This window comes from Panicum virgatum, chromosome 1K (assembly GCF_016808335.1).
Source record: "Panicum virgatum strain AP13 chromosome 1K, P.virgatum_v5, whole genome shotgun sequence".
Taxonomy (NCBI): Eukaryota; Viridiplantae; Streptophyta; class Magnoliopsida; order Poales; family Poaceae; genus Panicum; species Panicum virgatum.
In genome coordinates, this window is record NC_053136.1 from 6,982,745 (window position 1) to 6,991,181 (window position 8,437).

The 8,437-nt window shown below is 44.2% G+C and overlaps 1 long non-coding RNA gene across 12 annotated transcripts; it reads left to right on the plus strand.

Annotated features, from left to right (window-relative positions):
- Positions 1 to 1,154: 1,154 nt before the first annotated feature.
- Positions 1,155 to 7,783, plus strand: LOC120676089. Of its 12 annotated transcripts, none has more exons than XR_005675800.1 (11): positions 1,155 to 1,449; positions 3,007 to 3,102; positions 3,230 to 3,379; positions 3,621 to 3,686; positions 4,153 to 4,266; positions 4,386 to 4,655; positions 5,586 to 5,659; positions 5,732 to 5,895; positions 6,214 to 6,285; positions 7,016 to 7,083; positions 7,176 to 7,783. It is a non-coding gene; the product is annotated as an uncharacterized LOC120676089 (long non-coding RNA). The 12 variants fall into 12 exon arrangements; XR_005675672.1 differs by having other exon boundaries at positions 4,524 to 4,655; XR_005675743.1 differs by having other exon boundaries at positions 4,524 to 4,655; positions 7,024 to 7,083.
- The last annotated feature ends 654 nt before the right edge of the window (positions 7,784 to 8,437 follow it).

The window sequence follows — 8,437 nt, forward strand, 5'->3', positions numbered from 1 at the left end:
TTAATAAATCCGTCTCACCGTTTAGTCCTCATCTGTGTAATTGGTTTTTTAATTAGACTATATTTAATACTTCTAAATAGCGTCCAAACATTCGATGTGACGGGAGCTAAAATTTATCCAGTTGATCCAAACAGACCCTCATGCAGTGAGAAATTTGAAGGTGAGTAGCTGAGCAATTAAGAATGGGCTCTTGATTATCTAATGGAGCAGTTAAAATTGAGATCTCGATAGCCTGGTACATCGTGGGTTTGCGGCAAGTTAATGCATACGTGTGATTATTGCGGCAAAGGATACACGGGAGATGATTCAAGCCATGCCAGAGTGAGGTTGGAGATGACGTGGATAGGCTGCATGTAGAGAGAAATGTAGTTAATGATTTGTAGTTGGTTGTGTGTATATCCATCCAATAAAGCACGAAGATTTCTTTCCTACGGCCACCCAAGAAATCATCCCCCGCAGAGAAGGTGGAACATTGAGTACCCAAAAAACTGTACCTAGAAAATCCCCCAACATGGAAATCAACGATCCACGGTCTTTACATGATGAGTTCGACGCCATCCGACGGTCTATGTTTTAAGGATCATCCCGGCCTCAACGCACTCCCCCGCGCCCCCGCCTCGCCTAACGCGCGCGTCGCCCGCAGCGCCCGCGGTTCGACGCCAGCACGCTCTCTTTTTCCTTCTTTTCTTCCCCTCTGTTGTTTTCCCCTCTCACCAGCGCCGGCCGCCGCCGCTCCCACGCGCGGGCCGTGCCTGCCCGCGCGGGCCGCCTGCGCCCCCGCCCGCGCCTCCTCCGGCCGCCTGCTCCCACGCCCGCGCCTCCGCGCGGAGGCGCCGCGCCGGCGTGGGAGGGAGGGAGTAGGGGCGCGGCTGTGCAGGGGAGGAAGAGGCCGGCCGCGAGGAGGAAGGCGAGGGGGGAGCGGCCGGATCTGCGCGGGGCTAGGGCAGTGGCGGAGGCGGAGTCCCGCGGCGGCGGCCATGGCCCGAGCTCCAGGCCGCCGGGGAGGGAGCGACGCCGGGGCGCTCGAGGAGGGAGGCGTCGGGGAGGGAGCGACGCCGGGGCGCTCGAGGAGGGAGGAGGGAGGGAGCGACGCCGGGGCGCTCGAGGAGGGAGGAGGGAGGGAGGCGGCCGGCGCGCTTGAGGAGGAAGGGAGGGCCGCGCGGCCGGCGGCGCAGGGAGCGCCGCCGCCGCGGATGGCCCGGGCAAGGGCGGCGCGGCGCGGCCGATTGCTAGCGAGGACGACGGCGCGCGTGTGCTGCATCGGGGATCCGCTAATGGCAACCTTTTGGAGATGCAGAACCGCTTCACCCGTGCACAGACCCGGGTTAGTTCGAGGTTGACCTGAGCTGGAGCGGCCGAGAGCAGCAACGTGCTGGGCGAGGCGCTCTCGGCTCTTCCTCCTACTCCAACGCCGCTCCTCCGTGCAAGCAGCCGGCAGCGCCAGTTCAGGTTCGACCTCAACTCCCAAGAACTGTCACTCCGTTCGCCGCTCTTGTTTGCTCGCCGGCAGAGATGGCATGCAAGACGCAGACAACAAATCCCCTTGCCCCTAGCCTTGTATGCACTCTAATTGTCTAACTTGCCCCAGACATGCATCTCCGTTCAAGCATGAGCATCCTCTTCCATCCTCTCAATTAGCTTTTGGATTACTGCTCCATCTTATAAATTTTTAATCTCACTTCTAAATTCATACATTCAGCGATTGTTAGTGATTAATTTGACAATTGAACACTTCCATGACCATGAGGAAGCGTAAAGCAAAAGCCTTATACTAGATTAGTATAATATTGTGACCTTCTATTTATATAAGGCCGTGTTTAGTTCCAGCGCAAAAATTTTTTGCGTTGGAATCTTGCTAATTTGAAGTACTAAATGAAGTCTATTTACAAAACTTTTTGTACAGATGGGTTGTAAATCGCAAGACGAATCTAACGATGCTAATTAATTCATAATTAATCAATAATTAGCGGATGGTTACTGTAGCATCACTGTTGCAAAATCATGGATTAAGTAGGCTCATTAGATTCGTCTCGCGATTTACAGCCCATCCATGCAAAATTTTTTGTAAATAGACTTCATTTAGTACTCCATGCATGTGTCGAAACATTCGATGTGATGTTTTTTTTTTGCGTTTACGGGGTTTATGGGGGGAACTAAACAGGGCCTAAGATTTTATTGTAAAGCAAAAGCCTTCTAAGATTTTTACTAGGCCTACCTTAAGTTCAAAATCCTTGGTCCGCGGGCTACATATGACTACCAGACTGTCATTACAAACTTCAAGTAGATAAATACACTGCCCACCAGATCAATTTTCCTCAAGATATTCATTTACCTTGTAGCAAGATTCTGGTTGGTAAAAAAAATAAAAACAAAGTCAACAAGGTACACGGGTCCATGTATACTCTGCTAGCAGTTGGATGGTAGCCCATCTGTTTACTTGGCCCATGAAGAGCTGTAAATTTCTTTCATTGGTTTTCAGAATTGAACTGTGCCATTTGAGCTGTTTCAGTAATTTGAGTTTCTGTGATACAAATATTTCTGCACCCATGTGATTTGCATAATCCTTCTATGCCTCCATAAATATTACACTTTGGAGACATAGACTAATCCAGCATTACTATTTCAAATTGTGGTTCACACTGTACAGCGACAACTTTGAGACATATGATCAACACATCACTACCTCTCCTCTTTTTTCCCCTTTTCTTTTTGAACTAGGGTGTTTTCATCTCAATGATCAACACAATGCTGCTATACCTTTTCGCATTTTGAAATAATTTCTGATGCCCAAATTCATTAGCTGACTTATCTATCTAGATTGTTGATTCTAAAATTTTGGCTTCATCTGACAGCTACTTCCATTTTGTTCATGAGGCTGTGACTATATTAATGGATACCGCAACCTTGTACTATAAAGTTCTTCCCCGATTTTGGAAGATTGAATGAATCCCCTGCTTCCATCAATATCCTTATGCAAATATTTTGGCTGATCATTTCTTTTTGCAGAGATCTGGTGAATTAGTTACAAAGGTTGGTTTCAATGCTGAGAATGAGATAATACACACCCTTGCATTCTTAGCTGCTGCCATGGTTTGGTCACAGGTACTAATAACTCACCTCCCTAGACCATATAATCTATGTTAAGTCAATTATGTTTTCCCCTATTTATATTGTCAGGTTAACTTGCTTATAAAGTCCTGTCTTAACTTTTTGTAAAACTTTTGAGCAGACGCAATATGCTCAAAAACTCTGGGCTGCTACATCGATCTCGGTTAATGGAGCGGAGGAAATATATGAATGCTTCATAGTTCTGAAAAACGATGTCATAGCTGAGCAAGTCAAGGTCCTGAAAAGGTTCATGACATTGCATCTCACTATGGTACTATAACCTGCAAACGATTAATTTCGGGGATTGCATGTGTTTAGTTTCAGTACCAGTTTGAGCCCTCTAATTAATTCTTCTATTGATTCTTTTAGTATGAGTTTGAGCCCTCTAATTAATTCTTGAACTGCTTCTTTTTTCCATGAGGAGCATGGTAGAACTAGATAATTGGATTCACAAGATTTATTCTTTTCTTTTCTTTGCTCTCAGTTTCAATTTATCTCACCTCTTTGTGCAGATTGTGGAACAAGAAGAAAGTACAAAAGAATGCCATATCAAAGCAACCAGTGAGCAAGCACAATTGGTTAGGCATATTTCAATTCTATATTTCTCTTTTACCATATTAATTTCTGTTTTTCTTTTGCTGCGAAAATCTAAATAGCTACTAGCTAGACTGTTTTTTATGTTTACTGCAGTGTATTCATTCAATTGTGTGTTACAATTTTTGATATAGTCATGTCCGTGCTGAAACTGTTTCCTCCAACTTGAGAGGTGGTAAATCATTCTCTCATTCGGAACAGTTGTATAACTTGTAATCTAAGTTTAATATCTTTGGAAAGTTATTTGGTGATGTACAGCTTTATGGTATGCTCTAGCATAAACACAAGTGTTATTTGGGTGTTTGTTGACGTGGAGCAACAATTATGGTTTGTGTTATCCCAAATGGTTGAAATAGAAGTTTCAGATTTAAAAGTAGAAAATGTTCAGACATGACAAGATATATGTGTGCTATATGTAATGACTGAAATCTTATCTTCTCTCCTGCATAGGTGACTTTAGCATATGCTTCAGATACGTAGTCCTCCATGAAAGCTGAACTGATGATAAAGGATGATATGCTGCTGGTGAATGGGTGACCTATAAAAAGTTGAATTAATCCGTTGGTAACATGCTTCTCACCATTCTGAGATCCTTCATTTACAGATAGTTTATTGTTTTTTACTGATATTATGTATACACGAAATTATTGCTCTATATTGATTTATGATGTATACTTTTGCAGATGCATAGTATTTTGCTCTATACACGAAATTATGTTACATACCTGCATCAATTATCTGATGATTATGGTCAAATAGGGTGGGTGTATGGCTGAATTTCATGTGCCTCTCATTTTTTTTTTGGGGATTTGATGAATCAGATACCTCTGGACTCTGGTGGTGATACATTACTGTGCTTGCATCGCTTCATTCAAGACATAGCCACCTCGGGATGCCTTCCTTGATGATAAGACTCGGAGAACCTCTGGATAGGGTCACTGTCGAGTGTTTTGGTAAGCAAGTGACAAAATTTAATCGAAAAAATGTATTGTAGTTCTTTTTTTGGTGTCCGTCTTTGATAGGTTTTTTGGTTGGCCATTTGCTGGCTCATTATTGGAGTTCAGGTTTTGTTGATATCACTACGATTATGCTGTTCTTGGAAGTTTATTTGGGCATTACAATAACATGTCTTTTGGTTTGGATTGATCGGTATGGATCATGTGCTATTTTTTGAATATCTAAAATTTATCCGTGGCGTTAGCACGGGTATGCTTACTAGTATATATATAATAGGTCTATTGAGTACCCTGTGTGTGTATGGAATAAGCTATTCCATACCCGAACCTCCCTGCACACCACCGCGTCCGGTCCGCCACGGTTTGCACCCCGCCCCCCGCGGAACCCACGATGCCAGGTCGCCCCCCCCCCCCCCCCCCCCGCCGCATGACCACAACTGCCCCGCTCGGATCCGGGATCCCTGCCGCCGCCTCGCCCTCCCCCAGCCGCACCCCCGATCCCCGTGCCTCGCTGCTCCCTCCCCCAGACGCGCCCCCAATCCCGCCGGCGAACCTCGCACCAGACGCGCCGCCAATCCCAGCGCCGCACCACCCTCCTCATCTAGCTGCAACTCGAGGTGTTGAAGACCGGGCGGTGATTCGGCTTGGGGGCGATTCGGGAGGAAGAAGGGCGATGGGGACTTGCTAGTGGCAGATCTGGGCCAAATAGATCGGCAAGTGTTGGTGCGGCTGTGACAGATTTAGGCCTCCAGGATTGACGAGTAAACATTCCTTGGTAAATGGCTTCTCTCACTCTCGGTGGCGGAGACTACCCTCATCAGCTACTATGTATAAATCTCATCTCGTCCATCAACTAGTGTTCTTTAAACTGATTGATCTATTTCCTGATTGAGCGATCTAGTTTGAGTTCAATTTGCTCCCTTGCAGCCCTGCTCGTGCGTGAGGATGCAGATGCATATAGTAATCAGGTCTGCAACTTCCGCATCGCGATTTAAACCAAGGTCAGTCTCCTTAATTCAAGCATAAATGTTGGCTGCAGGGAAAGAAAATCTGTAGACCCAATATTCTTACAGATGAATGAATGCTAAAGGATCACGGAAGGCAGGAAGGTGGCATGGTTCTCGGACATCCATGGGGACATCACTAATGGCCACTGGCAGACCATGAGGTGGTAGATACCAGCGGCCGACATCTGGGAGCATCTCATCCGGACTCACGCCCAATCCGCAAGCATCAGGTAAGCCACTTGCTATATTAGAACATGTTTTTTAAAGTTTTAGCTATTATGTGATGCGAGTAGCTATACGATCAGAATGTTCATATGATAGGTAGCACTATCGTTTTTGACAGTCTAAGAAATTATCTTTCTTTGTCTAAGCACTCTTTTTAAAGGTCGACCTGTTTAAATTGTTGATTGTTTAGAGCAATGGACAATTTGCATCACTGTTTACCGTAAAATTATTCTTTCGGAAATGTCGTTCCTGACTCGGTGAGTTGGTCTCACTGCATGGTGGTGGCATCAATCCTGCTGCGATGCTCATCTTTTACCAACAAGCTAGTAGCAATGAGCAAATGTGCAACGATGTGTACAGTAGAGAGGAGAAAGTGTGGCAGCCTCTCTTTTCAGGTGCATTGTCCCTTTGTTCTTTCTTCTACTGTCCACTAGCATCGTATTCATTGCATGAAACTTCACTGGTGCATGTGTTCGGGTGGTGAGCTTTTAATTTGGCTTATTAATATCCTGATTTCAACTTCTGTCGTTGGTTGTAGATAACTGTGATCATCCTTTTGCTAGAGTTATGATCACTCGATCAACAAGCAAATTATTAGGAAGATTTTGCAGATTTTGTTGATTATTAGTTCAATTTATTTTTGTGGACAATTGTCAAATTATTACTGTATCTTGTGGTTGTGAGCTCTCTAGCTTGCTACTATTTCTGTGGTTCTTATATTCCTGGTGATCAAGAGTAGGTGTTACGGTGTTCCCTGTAATGTTTTTTTCCTATCTGCACCTAGTACCATTGAATACTGTTTCATATGCCTTATTTCGTGCTTTTAATAAGGACTCTGACAGTAACAATGCTGTCAGCTAGAAGCAATTTCAGGCAAATGACCTTATACTAATTAACCTTTTTTTAGTGAATGTGTCATGACAACCGGTTCATTATATTAGGCATATCCACATGTCATTCAAATTTGAGTGCATTAATAACTTTACTATTTAAACAAATCATTTTCTATTTGAGCCATATCCAGGTTTTGTATATTTTTTCACAATCTAGAGTTTATTTGTCTTGGCTTTTCCATGAGATGGGTCCTCTTGGGATTAATAACCTTTTATTGATTACTATTTGAAGTTATGCAGTAAAGGGTGGATCGGAGTGTCGATTCCATGGTTGCCAAATGCTATATGAGCTAGCCTATGGTTAGTTTTCTAGAATCTTGTCAGTATATGAACTTTTTAAGTTTCCCAACATATTGAACTTTAGTCATAACATTCAACCTCCTTTTGTCCAGGAACACCAGGTGCTCATGGAGCTGGCTCCTTGGAAGCTCAGCCTCAGGCAAGTTAGGTGAGCTAGCTCCCATCTCTTGGTAATTGGTCACTTTATTATTTGTTGATCGATTTACACTTTCAGTGGTTTTATATTAAACAAGTCTTTTGTCAGTAGGAAAAATGTATAGTAACAGGATTTATGATCCTTATGTGTTGGCTAGTGAAGGAGGGTTTCTTTAGCTAGGACTGTCACTCTATTCTAGTAAAAATCTCTTCCAGAGTTCATTATTATGTGCAATATGGAGAAAGAATGTGCAGAAATGATGCACTCCTTAGCAGTGATCATAGCGATATGGAGAAAGAATGTTCAGTCCTTTGCTGCTGTGTAGTAAATTTCATTTTTTTTTGTTTTATCCGAGCAAAATATCTGACCAACAGTCTCTCTCCTTCCTACCTACGACAAATCCACCCATTCATCTTCAGGATCAGGATGCTTTTTAGAACATCTTTCTCTTTAGTTCCTTTTTATGTCAGTTTACTATTCTATTTCTCCCAATTTATTCTGCTTTAATGGGATTAAATTTCAGATGGCATAATGATGAAAATATCCCTTCATGTTTGTTGTCAAGGTCCTCTCAATTTATCATTCTGCTAATATAAATCAATAATTCCATGTCCAGATCTATGCTATATCATACTGGTCAAGGTGACATCATATTTTTCATGTACTCATTATGTTCATTTGTTAACCAATATAATGGAAGTTGACATCATTTTGTTATTAGATAGTTGACACAAAGTCTAAAATCCGTTAACCCATGGAGCTGTCTAGGGCTTCTAGTCAAGGTTAAAAAGGGTGAGAGGCAATGTGTGTGTTACTGTTCCACTTGCTTGGCCTGAGCTCCGTCATGGAAGTGGGAGAAGCTTTGCATGCCATGAAACCGAGAAGAATCTCTGCCGCCTGAAATCTGAATCCACGGTGAAACAGTACGCGTTGCCACTTGCCCGGGTGAAAACTGTGGCTGGCTGCCTGGTGATCAGTGGTGGCTCTCTCGGTCTCGGCCCGGGTCGCCGATCCTTCGCAACGACGTACGATCTCTCTCAGGCAGATGGAGATGAGCCGCAGGGGCATGCATTTTTGTTGGCATGTACCATGGACTGTTCCTCCTTCCCTTCCCTTCCCTTCCGGCCTTGCCATGTTGACTCCACTTGAGAGGCGCCGCCGTCCCGTCCCGTCTGCCGGTGAGACGTGCGAGCGCGCGGATGCACCACGGATGACAAG